This window comes from Bos taurus, chromosome 13, assembly GCF_002263795.3.
Source record: "Bos taurus isolate L1 Dominette 01449 registration number 42190680 breed Hereford chromosome 13, ARS-UCD2.0, whole genome shotgun sequence".
Lineage (NCBI taxonomy): Eukaryota > Metazoa > Chordata > Mammalia > Artiodactyla > Bovidae > Bos > Bos taurus.
In genome coordinates this window covers 11,128,444-11,147,865 of record NC_037340.1, presented here as the reverse complement: position 1 = coordinate 11,147,865, position 19,422 = coordinate 11,128,444, and the positions used below count along the sequence as shown (strand labels likewise).

Here is a 19,422-nt window from a genome sequence, read left to right as displayed (position 1 = left end):
TACTACCCAAAGCAATCTACAGATTCAATGCTGCTGCTGCTGCTGCTGCTGCTAAGTCACTTCAGTCATGTCTGACTCTGTGCGACCCCATAGATGGCAGCCCACCAGGCTCCCCCTTCCCTGGGATTCTCCAGGCAAGAACACTGGAGTGGGTAGCCATTTCCTTCTCCAATGCATGAAAGTGAAAAGTGAAACTGAAGTTGCTCAGTCATGTCCAACCCTCAGCGACCCCATGGACTGCAGCCTTCCAGGCTTCTCTGTCCATGGGATTTTCCAGGCAAGAGTACTGCAGTAGGGTGCCACTGCCTTCTCCGCAGATTCAGTGCATTTTCTATCAAATTGCCAATGGCATTTTTCACAGAACTAGAACAAAACTTTTATAGTGTGTAATGGAAACAGAAGACCCCAAATAGCCAAAGCAATCTTCAGAAAGAAAAGCAAGAGCTGACAGAATCAGGTACCCCAACCTCAGCCTACTCTGCAAGTTTCAGTAATCAAAACACTGGACCTAGCACAAAAACAGAAATATACTGAATGATTAATGGAACAAGAGAGAAAGTTCAGAGAGAAACCTACGCACCTATGGTCAATTAATCTAGGATAAAGGAGGCAAGACTGTACAAAGGAGCAAAGCACCCTCTTCAATAAGTGGTGCTGAGACAACTCAACAGCTACAGGTATAAGAAGGAAATTAGAACACTCCCTAACATCATACACAAAAATAAACTCGAAATGGACTAAAGACCTAAATATAAGGACAGGCCCTAAAAAACTCTTAGAGGAGAATATAGGCACAACACTCTCTGACGTAAATTAAGGCAGTATCTTTTTTCATCCACCTCTTAGAATAATGACTATTAAAAACGGAAATAAGCAAATGGGATCTAATTAAACTCAAAAGCTTTGGCACAGCGCAGGAAATCATAAACAAGACAGACAACAGCCCACATAATGGGCAACACTATTTGCAAATGATGCAACTGACAAGGGAGTATTCTCCAACATATTCAAACAGCTCAAAGAGCTCAATATCAAAAAACAAACAACCTGATCACAAAATGCGTGCAGGCTCTAAATATACATTTCTGTAAGGAACACCCACAGATGACCAAAACGCACATGAAAGGATGCTCAGGAAGGATGCTCTGCATCACTAATTATTAGAGAAATGCAGAAATACTACAACAAGGTATCGTTTCACGCCAATCAGAATAGACACAATCAAAAAATCGACAAACAATAAATGCTGGAAAGAGTGTGGAGAAAAGGGAACTCTCCTACACTGCGTATGGAATGCAACTAGGACATGGAAGCAACCTAGATGCCCATCAGCAGATGAATGGATAAGAAAGCTGTGGTACATATACACAATGGAGTATTACTCAGCCATTAAAAAGAATACATTTGAATCAGTTCTAATGAGGTGGATGAAACTGGAGCCTATTATACAGAGTGAAGTAAGCCAGAAAGAAAAACACCAATACAGTATACTAACACATATATATGGAATTTAGAAAGATGGTACCAATAACCCTGTGTACGAGACAGCAAAAGAGACACTGATGTATAGAACAGTCTTTTGGACTCTTTGGGAGAGGGAGAGGGTGGGAAGATTTGGGAGAATGGCATTGAAACATGTAAAATATCATGTATGAAACGAGTTGCCAGGCCAGGTTCAATGCACAATACTGGATGCTTGGGGCTAGCGCACTGGGACAACCCAGAGGGATGGTATGGGGAGGGAGGAGGGAGGAGGGTTCAGGATGGGGAAAACATGTATACCTGTGGCGGATTCATTTTGATACTTGGCAAAACTAATACAATTTTGTAAAGTTTAAAAATAAAATAAAATTGCAGTTGGAAAAAAAAAATAAATGCATTTTAAGACAAAAAAAAAAAAGGAATGCAACTAGGTACACCCACTGTTGGGAGCTCTATGAGGTTTCTTTAAAAACTAACTATAAACTTGCCATATGATTCAGCAATCCCAGTCCTGGGCATGTATCTGGGGAAAACCATAATTCAAATAGGTACATGCACCCCAATGTTCACTGCAGGACTACTGACAATAGCCAGGACATGGAAGCAACCTAAGTGTCCATCACCAGAAGAATGGATAAAGAAGATGCAGTGTACACACACACACACACACCCCACACACAAGAATGAAATAATGCCATTTGCAGCAACACAAAAGGATCTCAAAATTACAATACTAAGTGAAGTCACTCAGAGAGGAACAAATATCACATCACTTACATGTGGAATCTAATAAAAATAAGCTTATTTACAAAACAGAAACCAACTCACAGATCTCAAAATCAAATTAAGGTTATGAAAGGGGAAACATAAAGGGAGGGATAAATTAGGAGATTGGGGTTAAAACATAGACACTATTTTCCAGTAGTGATGTACAGATATGAGAGTTGGACCATAAAGAAGGCTGATGGCCAAAGAATTGACGCTTTTAAACCATGGTGTTGGAGGAGACTGGCGAGAGTCCTTGGACTGCAAAGAGATTAAACCAGTCAATCCTAAAGGAAATCAATCCTGAATATTCATTGGAAGGACTGATGCTGAGTGTGAAGCTCCAATACTTCGGCCACCTGATGTGAAGAGCCGATTCATCAGAGGAGACCCTGATGCTGGGAAAGATTGAAGGCAGGACGACAAAGGGGACAACAGAGGATGAGATGGTTGGAGAGCATCACTGACTCAATGGACATGAATTTGAGCTAACTCCACAAGACAGTGGAGGACAGAGGAGTCTGGTGGGCTGCAGTCCATTGGTCGCAGAGTCGGACACGACTGAGTGACTAACGCTTTCACTTTGAATATGGAAAACGTAATAGTGCTGGGTTTTAAATATGCCTTAAAGTAAGTTAGGTGCAGACAAAACACTTAGGATCAAAAGTACTACTGCTTAAAAGTAGTATAAATATATGTAAAATTAGTATTTTTAAAATACCATATCAATTTTCATCATACACACAAAAAGATTTCTCCTTAATAAAGACCTTCTCATCATGTTTAATGGGAAACAACTAAACAGTCCAGAAACAGTCCAGAAGGGAAAATTTTTACCATTTATCTTTCAGATCATATATTTTTTTCTTCAAAACTTGTACAGATTCAACCCATCTGTAGATCCTAGAGGAGACACCTCATAGGACTCAGATTCAAATTCAGCAGCAGCTGGAAAGAAAAAGGAGTACATTCTTTATCTGAAATACTTGAGTTCAGTATTAGTTAAAAATAAAAAAAGAAACAAAACAAACTTGAGCTATTTCTAAATGTTCCGAAAAATGAAACATATCTATAGGTGACAGGAAACAAAATACAAGATTACAATTACACACTCTGCCCTTGGTCCCACATGTGGCTGAGTATCAGAGCTTCTGGTTTTCTCATTCTTCATTCATTTCTCAATAACTATGTGCAAAGGTGCTGTGACAAACACTGGAATTACAAGATGAAGGTGACCCAGTCCACCCTGAAAAATGATATGCCCTAAACTGGAACAACAGACAAACAGGCAATTTCCACACAGAGTCATAAATACTAAGATACAAAGGATGGCACAAGGAACACTCAGAAGGGACAGCCAGCTTTGTGTCAATCCTGTCAGCTTTTTGGTGGAGGTGCTGTGGAAGCAGATACCTGAAGGACAGGAAAAAGACAGGAGGGGGAGGGGAAAGCACGTACAAAGACCGGAGGTGGGAACCCCACCTGTGGGATCCTACAGTCTGTCTGGTTAGATGCAGAGCTGAGGGGCAGAGGAGGGTGGTAGAGAGAGAAGGCCGACTACGTTGGCAGGACCCATACTGAGGTGGGTGGCTGGAATTCTTCCTGAGGGCAAAAGATAAACCAGTGACAAAACCAACGACTGAGAAATTTAAGGTCACCCCCCAAGTGACAGTGACAGAGGTAACTGCTTGTGTCTGGGTTTCCTAGCCTAACGACCACCAGACACTTGACAAGTTGATACACTCCATGTTTTCTGAGAACAGTGTCAGGGTGCAGGTGCATAGTTCTACAGGGATGGCAGAAGCAGAGGCAGGATATAGCCAGGAACAAAAAGAAATACATACTGTTGTGATGACTGTAGCTCTGTAGCATAGTCTGAAGTCAGGCAGTATGATTCCTCCAGTTCCATTCTTCTTTCTCAAGATTGCTTTGACTGCACTCAGCTTTCTTTCTGGTCCAACTCTCACATCCATACATGACTACTGGAAAAATCATAGCCTTGACTAGACGGACCTTTGTTGACAAAGTAATTTCTCCGCTTTTTAACCTGCTGTCTAGGTTGGTCATAACTTTCCTCCAAGGAGTAAGCGTCTTTTCATTTCATCGCTGCAATCACCATCTGCAGTGATTTTGGAGCCCGAAAAAAATAGTGTCTATCCACTGTTTCCCCATCTATTTGCCATGAAGTAATGGGACTGGATGCCATGATCTTAGTTTTCTGAAATGTTGAGTTTTGAGCCAACTTTTTCACTCTCCTCTTTCATCAAGAGGCTCTTTAGTTCTTTACTTTCTGCCATAAGGCTGGTGTCATCTGCATATCTTAGGTTATTGATATTTCTCCCGGCAATCTTGATTCCAGATTGTGCTTCTTCCAGGCCAGTGCTTCTCGTGATGTACTCTGCATATAAGTTAAATAATCATGGTGACAATATACAGCCGTGACATACTCCTTTTCCTATTTGGAACCAGTCTGTTGTTCCAAGTCCAGTTTTAACTGTTCCTTCCTGTCCTGCATACAGGTTTCTCAAGAGGCAGGTCAGGTGATCTGCTATTCACATCTCTTTCAGAATTTTCCACTATTTATTGTGATCCACACAAAGGCTTTGTCATACTCAATAAAGCAGAAATAGATGTTTTTCTGGAACTCTCTTGCTTTTTCCATGATCCAGCGGATGTTCGCAATTTGATCTCTGGTTCCTCTGCCTTTTCTAAAACCAGCTTGAACATCTGGAAGTTCACGGTTCATGTATTGCTGAAGCTTGGCTTGGAGAATATTGAGCATTACTTTACTAGTGTGTGCTGCTGCTGCTGCTGTGTCGCTTCAGTCATGTCTGACTCTGTGCGACCCCACAGATGGTAGACCAGGCTGCTCTGTCCCTGGGGTTCTCCAGGCAAGAATATTGGAGTGGGTTGCCATTTCCTTCTCCAGAGCATTCATGCATGCTAAATCGCTTCAGTTGTGTCTGACTCTGTGCGACCCTATGGATAGCAGCCCTTCAGGCTCCACTGTCCACAGGATTTTCCAGGCAAGAATATCGGAGTAGGTTGCCATTTCCTTCTCCCTTACTAGCATGTGAGATGAGTGCAATTGTGTAGTAGTTTGAGCATTCTTTGGCATTGCCTCTCTTTGGGATTGGAATGAAAACTGACCCTTTCCAGTCCTGTGGCCACTGCTGAGTTTTCCAAATTAGCTGACATACTGAGTGCAGCACTTTCACAGAATCATCTTTTAGGATTTGAAAGAGCTCAACTGGAATTCCATCATCTCCAAGCTTTGTATAACTGCTCAGCAAGATATTTTTTAGAAATTTAAATTAAAAGGTTATAAGTAAAATAGTAATTAAAGATCTACTCTTGTATAAGAAAATAACAAAAAAAATCTTAACCTAGAGCAGAAATTAATCTTCTGACTTAGGATCACAAGTTGGTTTAATTCATTAAAAGGGTTTCTCTTATGATTCCTTCAAATGAAAAAAAACCCCATATGTCATTAGTGTTTAGGTGCCAGTCGTTCACTTATGCTTAGGGGTAGAAAAACTGCAGCGGGTGCAGTAGAGCTTGGAAATGATAATGAAGCACAGCCAAAGTGAAATCAATTAGAAAGTAAGCCAGACATCTGAATGTATACTTTCAGTTACTAGGCAATAAGATTCTATTTCTAAATGAGTTTAAATGCAGCTTTTCAAGAAAATTTAAGAGTTTAATCAATATCTCTTAAAAATGAGAAATCTAGGACCAAAAAAGATCACATTTCTGTGTCCTTGATTACCACAAAAGTCACTGATGGCTTTTACTTAGTGTGCCTAAGTCAAATAAACAGCTCAGAAGTTCACCAAATTAAAAACAAGAATCACTTATCAGAAATCTGAAACTCAAAGCAAAAAGATAATAGAACTGCCCTTAGTCAAATAAGTCTCAAAGCTGTTATGTAAAGGGCATGGAATTGAGGTAGAAACCACTACACTTGCTCTTGGAGTAAGATTTCATTTGAGCACTAAAGTATTATAGAAATTTCTAACACAAGGGGACTCCAGGACTGGCCTCCTGCTAAGAGTGCTGAGTAAAGATCTGTTCTGCTGTTTCTCCACCTCAAGTTTGATGCTCATCTGCCAGCCTCTCATTAGTCCCGGGGAAGATGGAAAACACCAATTTCATTCATGTTTCCCCAAATGATTGGAATTTTTTAAGTTGCCATATAGTAAATGGAATTCCCATTAAACTGTTTGAACACTGAAAACACAGAGCAGCAGACCTACTATAATCAATGATAGTTGTAACCTTGTTCGAAAGAAGTACACATGTGTCTGGGACTCCTCCAGTAACAAGTCACAGTTGGGAGGGAGAGAAAGGGCATCAGAGAGAAAGGGAGGTGGCCTCACAGTGACACCTGCTGCCTCTGGGACAAACCTGCCTCCAGGAAACAGGTCAGGGATGAAGAAACACACCATCCCACAAAGCCACGTTCAAGTGCTTCCTCTCACCACCCTTGTACATACGTTTCTCTCATGACCTCAGAGAAATTAAGCATTTAGCTCTGAGGAATCACCTAGAGCCACAATCTCGAAGGGAGGATGAGAAAGTCAATGGGTGAGACTGAAGAGAGCTAAAACAGCCCCACAAACAATTACAAGCATCCCCTGCTTTTCCAAAGTTCATTCAAAGTCACTTACTTCTATGAAGGCCTATGTCAGAACTGTTTTTGATTAAAAAAAAAAAATGTGAAGAGAATTTTTCATTTCAAAAGGCAAAATGTCAAAACGGCATTCAGTGTATGTCTTAACAGTGAGAGGCATCGTGTTCCCCAAGCAGGGAGACTGGCCCCACCGAGCTCCTTCCCCGGAAGCCCCACCCCACATCCCAGCAGCAAGTCTCCACAGCCCTGAACCCTCTCTGTGGGCACCTGTGCTTCCCTTGTGTATACTTATTTTAGGCATCGACTAGCAGAATGTGTCCTCGGGTACCTGCTCCTTTGTTGTCTGCTCTTTGGGCTTATGAAAGGAGTCCTAGGAGCACTCTGCTTTCAGACGGCCGGGAAACTTCTCCAGCCTCCACACACCCCCTCAGTCAGGTCACCATGCTAGCTTCAGCCACTCTGTGAATTACCCTGCCTTTCACCCCTGTGTGAACTCCCCCTATTTCACAAGCATGCTTTTAAGTAGTGTAGAAAAACTTGGTACAGTATTAACATAGATTGTCATACAGCGCCCTCAGGCAGTGACTAATCTAGTTAGCTTTCACTTCCTACTAATCTCAGGAGCCTGGCTCTATAAAAATTAGGCTTCAGAGAGAAATTAATGGACTAAATTTAGCTTCTGTGATTCTGTGTCTTGACTACTTGTTTACTTTATTTGCTAATGACTTTCTGACTCCGAGTTCTTCTAGGTAGAAAGTTAAGTCGCTCAGTCGTGTCTGACTCTTTGTGACCCAGTACTGTAGCCTACCAGGCTCCTCCGTCCATGGAATTCTCCAGGCAAGAATAAGGGAGTGGATTGCCATTTCCTTCTCCAGGGGATCTTCCCAACTCAGGGATCGAACCCAGGTCTCCTGCATTGCAGGCAGACGCTTTAACCTCTGAGCCACCAGGGAAGCAATCCTCTTCCAGGTAGAGTTGCTTATATTTTCCCCACTCTGCTTTATTATAATCTTCTGGCAAAGTTTTCATCTTCAAGAGTTCAGATTACAAGTCTTCAATTCTGAGTTCCATCTGACTTCTTATGGAAACATTATTCTTCTCTCGTAAATACTCTAAGTTCTCTTGAGATGCTGCCTGTATGTAAGGCAAATGTAAAAAGATAACATTTTTAAAATAATTAGAACTTGGATAATTATACTTGTTCCCTTTAGTTTTGAGTCAGTGATTCAGAGGGCAATTTTAAATGTGAAAAATAAAGAGTGGATGTTTAAAACAATTATCATCAATGTGAAGTGAATTAAATCTGAATTACAAAATTAAAGTGGAATCAATGGTATAGGAGTACTTATATAATCTGATAATTCAAAGACTACAAAGATCAACTTAAAATTGTAAACAATGAACAAAACAACTTAAGAAAATAATTCAAGAGGATGGTGCCGGTTGTAAAACCACAATATTGTCTTTTCCTCCTAATAGTCTTGCTGTATACCAATTGGTCTTATAAGTAAAAGGATTCTTTGTGGAGAATCATTCTGAAAGGTCAGTTTACTGATAACTGTGATGGAAACTGAAATATTTAAAGGGAGAAACAAGTGTCCCTTTCCTTCCAGAAATCTACAAAACAAACTGCTCTAAGGGAAGCAGAGGGAACACATAAACTGTCTACATTGAAATGTAATGTACAGTGAGGTGAATTCAAGCACGTGACAGATCCACAAATGAACCTGCAAAAACAGGCTGACTTCCTTTCATTTCTCTACGAGATCCCGTCTCGCTCTCTCTTCAGTCCCCAGTATATACTGCTCTACTTGACTGTGTTCTATCATGTTCGGTTCTATATGACTTTTGAGGGTCACTACTTCTTGCTCCAACTTCTTTTTCTTCTCCTCTAGTTTTTCACATTTCTTTTGCATTCCCTTCATAGATAATAACTCCTCTCAAAGGACTTGATTCTTCTGCATCCAGGTGCAGCCATTTTGAAGATGCAGTTCCCAGCTCTGCTGGAAGGTCATCTATTGTAGAAAACAATACCATTTGGTAATGAGGTAAGTGGACTGAGCACAGCCTAACTCAAACCCAGGATCAAATAAATAGGATGGTATCTGTATTGTAGAAGGTAGGTCCAGGAATTATTCAGAGAATCAAGAAAGAAGTTCAAACCACCAAGAGTCAGAAAATACACTCTTCACTGTCATCATCTTTCTCACACAACATTTGTATTTGATTTTACACTTTTATTGTTCTACAATTAATATTTTTCTACCTTTCCTCTATAAAATGACTACAAGGCCCCTCTTAGTCGAATATCTCTTGTTCCTCCCCACCCCCCATCTTAATGCCCCCACGGCTTTCAAAGAAGTGCAAGGGATACTGTATTGGGTTATCTGGGACTGAGTCAATAAATCCCTCCAAAAGTAGACTGAAAACAAGACTCTAATGACTAAATCTATAAATATGGATGCTAATCCCATAAGATTTTTTCTGAACTACAAAGACTTTTTGCTCATTTGAACTGCATTCCAAAGCAGCTAAAGAAATTCCATTTCCTAAGAGTTTACTGAGATGATCCATACATTTTTCCGAAAAGAAAAATGTCACATTCTGGTAATCTTTTGTTACTTTCCATTTGTGCAAGACAAGGGCTGTGTGTATCAATAAATATTCCCCGTTAGTGTGTACTTAAACAAGATTCTCCGTCATGGAGAAAATGACGACAGTGTAAATTTAAGGGCTAAACTGCTCTCCACAGGCTCAATGACAAGGGCTGAGGAGAAAAGGCTCCATGAGAGCTGGACAGTCGGGAAAGCTCTGGAGGAGGAGAGACTGGGCACCAGGTCTGAATAAACAGAGAGAAACCCAAGAAACTGTAAAGACAGAAAGGACAGTCTGAGCAAAGGCCAAGAAAAGGAGAAATCAGCCAGTGAACTCTGAGGATAAAATCCCACTACAGGGAAATAAAAACATGTCCACACAGAAACATGTAAATCAATGTTCACAGCAGCATTATTAATAGCCTCAAAGCGGAAACAACTCAAAGCTCCATCAACTGATGATGGATACATGGCTTAGTCACATACTGGTTATTGTTTGACCATCAACAGAAACGGAAGAACTGATACGTGCTATCACATGGATGAACCTCGAAAACATGACGTCAAGTGAGAAAAGCTAATCCCAAAGGAGCACATACTGTATGATTCCCTTTATATAAAATACCCAAAACAGGCATGTCTCCAGAGACGGATATTAGACTGAGGGTTGCCTGGGGCTGAGGGAGATGGGAGGGGGGCATAGGTGGTGGCTAAGGGATGCAGGGTTTCTTTGGGGGGCTGATGGAAATGCTCTAAAATTGACTGTGGTCACAGGTGACACCTCTCTAGACTAAGAGATACTGAACTACACATGTTCAGAGTGTGAATTCCATGATACATGAATTATACCTCAATAGCTTTTTAAAAAAATTCAATGGCAGGATCTAGATAATCTTCTTAATTCTCCAGTTTGGATGAACGTACTATATACCATCTGAGTACCTCCATGCCTTTACAGTATATCTAAAATGAAAAGAAAAGAAGGCAATGCCTGACTTCAACCGATTTAAAACCCTTTCTGCACAAGTTATTCTTAAATGCACACAATAAATATATACAGAATTCTACAGCCTTTCACGGAAGTGAAGATGTGAAATGACAATTTTCTGGAACATTCCATTAAACATTATCCTCTGATTTTATCTGCCTTGCCTCATCACAATAATACAGCCTTCACTAAAAAAAGTCTATCAACTTCTGTGAAGAATGAGGCACAAGTCCCAACTTTTCTAAGGATATCTAACATAAGAGAAGATATAGTGCAAATGGCAGAATGAAAGTCAGAGTTTAAGAAACAAGTGCATTTAAAGATAATAAAACTAGTAAATTACTTGTAATGAAAATACAAAAGAAAGCTGTCCATGAAAATGAGTGTCTTAAAACACTTTATCCTACGTATTGACCGTTGACACATCAAATTTCACACCTACCTGACTTGTGAGTTGAAGCAAGCTGATCCTTAAATCCTGTGCCTCAACTTCTAAGTTAGGACAATAACGTGACGTGACCTCCAGTGAAGCCTCCGAAATAGACTGCTTTCTTAGGATATCAGTCAGTTCTGGTCGAAGTTGTCTCACAACTGCCTAATAAGATGCTCTGTCACTGAGTTTATAAAATCACTTTACTATTATGTTATGTTAATAATACACAATGCCAACATATGTACTTTGATCTCATCTCACACACTAGCAAAGTGATGCTCAAAATTCTCCAAGCCAGGCTTCAACAGTACGTGAACCGAGACCTTCCAGATGTTCAAGCTGGATTTAGAAAAGACAGAGGAGCCAGAGATCAAATTGCCAACATCCGCTGGATCATAGAAAAAGCAAGAGAGTTCCAGGAAAACATCTACTTCTGCTTTATTGACTGTGCCAAACCCTTTGACTCTGTAGATCACAACAAAGTGTGGAAAATTCTTCAAGAGATGGGAATACCAGACCACCTTACCTGCCTCCAGAAAAATCTGTATGCAGGTCAAGGAGCAACAGTTAGAACCAGACATGGAATAACAGACTGGTTCCCAAATTGGGAAAAGAGTACATCAAGGCTGTATGTTGTCACCCCGCTTAACTTAGATCAGAGGACATCATGCCAAAGCTGGGCTGGAGGAAGCACAAGCAGAAATCAAGATTTTCGGGAGAAATATCAGTAACCTTAGATATGCAGATGACAACACCCTTAGGGCAGAAAGCAAAGAAGAACTAAAGAGCCTCTTGAGGAAAGTGAAAGAAGAGAGTAAAAAAGCTGGCTTGCAACTCAAAATTGAAAAATCTAAGATCATGGCATGTGGTCCCATCACTTCATGGCAAATAGATGGGGAAACAGTGAAAACAGTGACAGACTTTATTTTCTTGGGTTCCAAGTCAATGCAGATGGTGACTGCAGCCATGAAATTAAGATGCTTGCTTCTTCCAAGAAAACTATTACAAACCTAGACAGCATTATTGGGACTTCCCTGGTGGCTCAGACAGTAAAGCGTCTGCCTACAATGCAGAAGACCCAGGTTCAATCCCTGGGTCGGGAAGATCTCCTGGAGAAGGAAATGGCACCCCACATTAAAAAGCAGAGACATTACTTTATTGACAAAGGTCCATCTAGTCAAAGCTATGGTTTTTCCTGTAGTCATGTATGGTTGTGAGAGTTGTGTCATCAAGAAAGCTGAGCACCAAAGAAGTGATGCTTTTGAACAGTGGTATTGGAGAAGGCTCTTGAGAGTCCCTTGGACTGCAAGGAGATCCAACCAGTCAGCCCTAAAGGAAATCAGTCCTGAATATTCAATGGAAGGACTGATGCTGAAGGTCTAATACTTTGGCCACCTGATGCAAAGAACAGACTCATGGAAAAGATCCTGATGCTGGGAAAGACTGAAGGCAGGAGAAAAAGGGGACAACAGAGGATAAGAGGGCTGGATGGCATCACCAACTCGATGGACATGAGTTTGAGCAAGCTCTGGGAGTTGGTGATGGACAGGGAAACCTGATGTGCTGCATGCAGTCCGTGGGGTCACAAAGAGTCAAGACATGACGGAGCAACAACTAAACTGAACTGATGGACTTTGAAAACTATCACCACAGACATCTACTCACCTTCTTTTCCCTCCTCACTGAATCTGGTTACAGACACAGAAGTGGCCACCCTCCGGCCTTCCTGATATTAAGTTACTCAGAAAAAAGATGCAGACTCGCTGTCCATGCCCAGCCCCTCTCGATAAATCTGCGGAGCTTCACCACCTCATGTCCAGAAAGAAATAGATGTGAATGTGGGCAACTGGTGGAAAATTGCACGCTGTGGAACATTTTGCCCTTCTTTATTAGAGGTGTAATTAACTTCAGAGATCTTCATATAGTCTATCCAGTGCTCAGATCTTTCCAAGTTTCCTATCTCAGAGAAAAAATGAGGCCATTCCCTTGTGGCTTATCTATTTTATATCTAGTAGTGTGTCTATGTTAATCCCAAACTCCTAATTTATCCCTCCTCCCCACCTTTGCTCTTGGCTAACCACAAGGACCAGCATAGCACAGGGAACTCTACTCAATATTCTGTAGTCACCTACATGAGAAAATGGATCTAAAAGATGGGATATACGTATACATAAAACTGAATCAACTTGCTGTACATCTGAAACTAACACAACATTGGAAATCAAGTGCATTCCAACATAAAAGAAAAATGAAATTTAGAAAGTGAGGTTTCTCCCATGGCCTTCAGGGAGCCTCGATAACCTGGCTTCCACCTGCCTCTGGACCGCAGCCCCTACAGCCCTCTCCCTGACTCACTCCATTCCTGCTGCTCTCAAATCCTGCCACCCTTCAGTCTTAGTGGAAACTAAGTAATTCATCCTTAAAATGAGAATTCTCCAAGCCAGGCTTCAATAGTACATGAAACGTGAACTTCCATTGTTCAAGCTGGCTGTAGAAAAGGCAGAGGAACCAGAGATCAAATTGTCAACATCCGCTGGATCATTGAAAAAGCAAGAGAGTTCCCTAAAAACATCTACTTCTGCTTTATTGACTATGATAAATCCTTTGAGTGTGTGGATCACCACAAACTGTGGAAAATTCTTAAGAGATGGGAAACCAGACCACCTGACCTGCCTCTTGAGAAATCTGTATGCCGGTCAGGAAGCAATAGTTAGAACTGGACATGGAACAACAGACTGGTTCCAAATGGGGAAAGGAGTACATCAAGGCTGTATATTGTCACCCTGCTTATTTAACTTATATTCTGAGTACATCATTAGAAATGCTGGGCTGGATGAAGCACAAGTTGGAATCAAGATTGCTGGAAAAAATATGAATAACCTCAGATATGCAGGTGACACCAACCTTATGGCAGAAAGTGAAGAACTAAAGAGCCTCTTGATGAAAGTGAAAGAGGAGAGTGAAAAGTTGGCTTAAAGCTCAACATTCAGAAAACGAAGATCATGGCATCTGGTCCCATAACTTCATGGCAAATACATGGGGAAATAGTGGAAACACTGGTAGACTTTTTTTTTCTTTTTTCAGGCTCCAAAGTCACTGCAGATGGTGACTGCAGCCATGAAATGAAAAGATGCTTACTCCTTGGAAGGAAAGTTATGAGCAACCTAGACAGCATATTAAAAAGCACAGACATTACACTGCCAACAAAGGTCCTTCTAGTCAAGGCTATGGTTTTTCTAGTGGTCATGTATGGATATGAGAGTTGGACTATAAAGAAAGCTAAGTGCAGATGCATTGATGCTTTTGAACTGTAGTGTTGGAGAAGACTCCTGAGAGTCCCTTATATTGCAAGGAGATCCAACCAGTCAATCCTAAAGGAAATCAGTCCTGAATATTCATTGGAAGGACTGATGCTGAAGCTGAAACTCCAATACTTTGGCTACCTCATGAGAACAGTTGACTCATTGGAAAACACCCAGATGCTGGGAGGGATTGGTAGCAGAAGGAGAAGGGGACGACAGAGGATGAGATGGTTGGAAGGCATCATCGACTCGATGGACATGGGTTTGGGTGGACTCCAGGAGTTGGTGATGGACAGGAAGGCCTGGCATGCTGCGGTTCATGGGGTTGAAACAGTCAGATATGACTGAGCAACTGAACTGAACTGAAACGATGCTAGGAAAGATTGAGGGCAGGAGGAGAAGGGGACTACAGAGGATGAGATGGTTGGATGGCATCACCAACTCAATGGATATGAGTTTGAGTAAACTCCAAATGTTGGTGATGGACAGGGAGGCCTGGCATGCTGCAGTCCATGGGGTCTTAAAGAGTTGGACATGACTGAGTGACTGAACTGAACTGACTGAACTGAAAATGAGAATTATGAGCAAATTGTTTGCAAAAATGTTCTAAGTAAATCATAAATAGCAGATGGAAGAGCAAATCAAGAAGTGTTTGGGTAAACCTCAGCACTTGAGTCCCAAATTATGATTGAATGACAAGTAGATGCCTTTAAACAGTTGACAGGCCATAAGAATAAATGATTCAAGGCTGAAATATTTCCCAAAATAAATTGACATGAAGAAAAATAAAATTATCACAAGAAATATAACAAATACCTCCAATAAACACAACCACTTGATAGCTTTAAAAAAAAAAAAAATACATCTGATACCTAACCTATACAGCTACCCCAAAGTAAGAGCCTTAGCTCTGTACATATCTAAACAGACCAAATTTTGTAAAAAAAATTGTTCTTGAGAATATGCTTCCATTCTAACATTGTAATAGTCCACTACAAGAATTATACTTATTGATAGCTGCACTAAGCACTTCTACAAACATCAGTTAACTCATTAGCTATAATGATTCTGGAAAGGAAGAAGTTAGAAATATAAGTAAGGTGCAGGTTTTTCACCAGGTCTTCTGACTCTACTAGTCCTCTTACATCCAACCACGGTTACTTCTCTAGTACAAACATATCGATACAAAATAAGCCTCTTATTTCACTCATGCTGCATACACTAATGGTAAATAGGTAAAATTTAGAGAGCTCTTCTTAGACAATCCTGAGATTATTTGCTGCTTCCATAACTTTCAATACTTTTTTGTACTGTTTAAAATAGTAAGATAATGCAATAGACAATGAAAAACACTTATTATCACTAAATATTTATGTCATATCTATCACTGTTTTCAGAAGTTCCTTGTACTAAAATAGGACACTACATAGAGCAAAGTGTTAATTTTCTTACAAGAATGACATCCACAATACAGTCTCCGAATTGCCTATACTTTTCCTCCTTACCATCAGAGGAAGTTATAAACTACCCCAATGATCTATCAAGGAAGGGAAATCACTGCCAAAAATTAAGAGTATCTATCCCATGGACGGAGAAGGCTGGTGGGCTGCAGTCCATGGGGTCGCTGAGGGTTGGACACGACTGAGTGACTTCAGTTTCACTTTTCACTTTCATGCATTGGAGAAGGAAATGGCAACCCACTCCAGTGTTCTCGCCTGGAGAATCCCAGGGATGGGGGAGCCTGGTGGGCTGCCGTCTATGGGATCGCACAAATTCGGACACGACTGAAGGGACTTAGCAGCATTGCTAGCAGAAGAGGTATGGTTTTTCTTCGTGGGGGAGCAGAGGAGGAGGGACTTTTATAAGTTTATTCTGAAGAAGTTACTTTTTTTAAAGTGTTCAAAAATGTTTTTACAACTGATCTTGCAGTTTTTACAAATTGGAAAACTGTAAATGATGTGCAAAGGTCGTTGACAGGGCATTGGTTAAAGAAATGACAGTGGAGCCAAGAACGGACTCTGATTTAGACACTGAAGGTGACGACGTGCATGGAGTGATGCACACACTCACTCCAAAGCAGAGGGACTTGGGTGTGTAGCGCAGTTGATGGGGGAGCACACACCGTCTTCCTGGCCTAAAGTGCAATCAGAGGAGGGTGCCAGCTCCTCCAATATAGTTGCAATAATTTTGAGATCAATTCCTATGGAAAATATTAAAGGCCTCTCCTTGGATAAGGTCATCAAATGTCCCTACCTGACTGCTGTAGACAAATGGATCTAATTACAAGCATTACTTTATCTGACACATGAAAAATGTCATCCTGCCTCAAAATATAGATGTATAGGCTTTCACAAGCCTCTATACTTTCTAAGGTACATACTCTTCGTTTATAAAATATATACATACACAGATACATACACACACATAAATGACTACAGAAAATACCCCAGAGTTCATTTCCTTATTGGCCATTTCTTTCTGCTTTTGTCTGGCAAGTGATTGGCCAGGATTCCCTCCTGTAAGATTCTGGCATTCCGTTCTCCAGAAAGCTGCTTCTGAGTATCATATGTTGCCCTTCCATAACCTGGAGAGACACTGTATGTAGTTTTTGGGCCCATATCATTAAAAGAAAAAAAAAAAAAACAGTTAAAAGCTTAGAAGCAGAATATAAAATGAAATAAAACTGTTTAAAGGAAGTAGCCTTTTAAAGCACAAGGATCTTTATCCCATGTGAGTAACTCGAATTTTAATTTAAATGTCTGCTAAATTTATCACAGAGCAAAAACATGCAGATATAGTATTGTGAAAGGAAATATCTTTACAAAACATTTAACTAGTTCCTTCACAGTCTCAAGGCAAGTTAGCCTGTATTTTAACATTTAAAAAGCCAAAATTAAGATGTGGATTGGAATTAAGAAGATTACTTTGTCTAATGTATCAAAAGTGCCAATCATTATGTTAATAATTAAGCTCAAGTTACATCCAATCCTCCACGCAGAAAACACATACACAGCATCTACTAGAAGCCAAGAATGGCAAGAAACTCATCACATAAACTCTGAATGTCACAGTTCATACCCAGGTTGAGATAACATTTTGTTTGAAATCTAAATAATACATATGAAATAAAAGGGATATTATAAATAATATTGACAAAATGGTGCTAGAAATTTTCACCAACAATTACTCTACCTGATTCAGATCATTTCTCAGTCTTCAGTTCCATCTAGAGCTCTGAGGGTGAGTTCTAGTTGCTGTTCATTTCAACTTCTTTACCATATTGGTCTTCCTTTCTTCTTAATTGCTCCCTAATTTTTTCATATAACATATCAGCATTTCTTCTATTCTCTTCTTCTTGCTTTAAGGTCAAACTGCAAAATTTATAGAGCTCTTCTTAAAAAAGCATGAGACTATTTGCTGCTGCAGTAACTTTCATTCCCTCCTCATAATGTTTAAAATAGTACATTGGGGGGAAATACAATGAAGAACACTTAATAATGATCACTGTTTTCATGCAGAGGGTTAAGAATAAAACAGCATAAATATTTTTTTCTTTTCTGTCTTGAGAAAAATGGCTACTTTATCCTTCTGTGGGTGGGAATGAAAAGTAATCTAAACTTTCTTAAGAATAGTTTAGAAATATGGATCAAAGACTGTTTCCAAACGTTCTCATACTTTAACCAAATAATATGCTATTATTGAAGAAAATGAATTCAAAATAATTAGAAATGAATCTGTAGAAAAGATGTTCCTTGTAGTATTAAACATAAGACAGGAAAGTGAAAAACAACCGAAAGTCAATCTGTTGAATCATGAATGAGGTTTCCCTTATGGTGGACTTCTGTATGATCATGAAAATGATCATTTGGAAAAATATACATTAAGTCATTAGAAGCATTCACTGTTAAGAACTTACATTATTTCCATGAATTTCACACTCCACAATACTAACGACGTATTCTCCCCTGTAGAATCCCAGAGGGTAAGTCAAAAATTGTAACACAAGTACGTCTCTGCAGTATTAAAGTAAATAACAGTTCAAATATTTCTTTAAAACTAGGATGCGCAGTACCTCAGTCTACCGAGCTCTCGTTGCCACTCCACTTTCTGATGCCCTACTGTGATTCACTTCTTTTCTTTCAGACAGTTCTTTCTGTAGCTCACCAACCTTATTTTCCAGTTTTTTAATTTCTCCTCTAAGTAGTTCACAGTGGCTTTTTTAAAGTTCCATTTATCTTTCACACAAAAGAATTGCATCCCATATTTTCAACAAGCTAACACAATCTGCAACAAGAAGAAAACACAAAGAAACAAGAAACACCATGATATGAGTAATTTTTGAGTATAAAGGACTGTGCCTTTCATATTCACTCCTCCATACACTGAATAGATATTGAGTGTCTGTCAAGTGGAAGACATTATTCTAAGCTCTCCAGATAAAACAGATAACCCTGGCTCTTGTTTAGCTTGCAGTCTAGTAGAAGAGAAAGAGAAATAAAATAATTACATATATACATATATATATATAGTAATTATAAATTCAGGTACAATAAGAATGATCATAGGCTCAGCGTATATACTCACTTTTAACACAAAACATATTTGTCTTTTAACACAAAACATATTTCTAAGATGCACAGCACTGTAATATATCCATAACTCTAGAGCAGTACTAGACAAGGTAAGCCTATATTACTACACCATACACAAACAGGCTTCATATTGACATTTACACCACGGTCCCACCTTTATACCTCAGCCAAGTGGTTCTACTTGCAACGTGGAATTCTAGAGTAAAGACATCACCATCCTCGGAAGCACTTGCAGATGACTAAGTCATTCAGGTAGCTCACGTCATTAATCTGTGCTTTGACCTACACATAAATAATACTGTTTCACAGTATCCTTAAATTATTTATAAAATATACTAACTGTACAAAGGTGATAAATAGTGCATCATTAAATGAAAAACAAACACTTCTTAAAAGGACAGATTTTTATCAAAATAATGATTTGATCAATAGTGTTTTTAAATCAAGTTCTCAAAGTATATGTCTTCAACAAATGAAGATTTTCTCTTTTCCACTATTCCCTTTTACAAATAGATTTTTACTAAGGATAATATTTTTTTAAACTTTATATACTGTTCCATTTTCATTAGATGCTTTCTTTACAGCCCTAAAATGATAAATTGGTTCTTTCAGGCTAATATTAAATACTTAAAA

At 39.7% G+C, this 19,422-nt stretch overlaps 1 long non-coding RNA gene across 4 annotated transcripts in view; it reads right to left on the bottom strand.

The window, feature by feature from the left end:
• LOC505099 (uncharacterized) overlaps positions 1-19,196 on the bottom strand; it is a 32,129-nt gene extending 12,933 nt beyond the window's left edge. The window contains exons 1-6 of one of the 4 annotated variants that reach the window (XR_009496800.1): positions 18,270-19,196; positions 18,114-18,162; positions 17,390-17,568; positions 16,643-16,792; positions 4,092-8,014; positions 3,085-3,195 (exon numbers count right to left, since the gene is read on the bottom strand). This is a non-coding gene — a long non-coding RNA (uncharacterized lncRNA). Of the gene's footprint in view, positions 1-3,084; positions 3,196-4,091; positions 12,576-16,642; positions 16,793-17,389; positions 17,569-18,113; positions 18,163-18,269 lie in introns of those variants that run through there. The other 3 variants (XR_009496802.1, XR_009496801.1, XR_001501576.3) reach the window with 3 other exon arrangements.
• Positions 19,197-19,422: the final 226 nt, after the last annotated feature.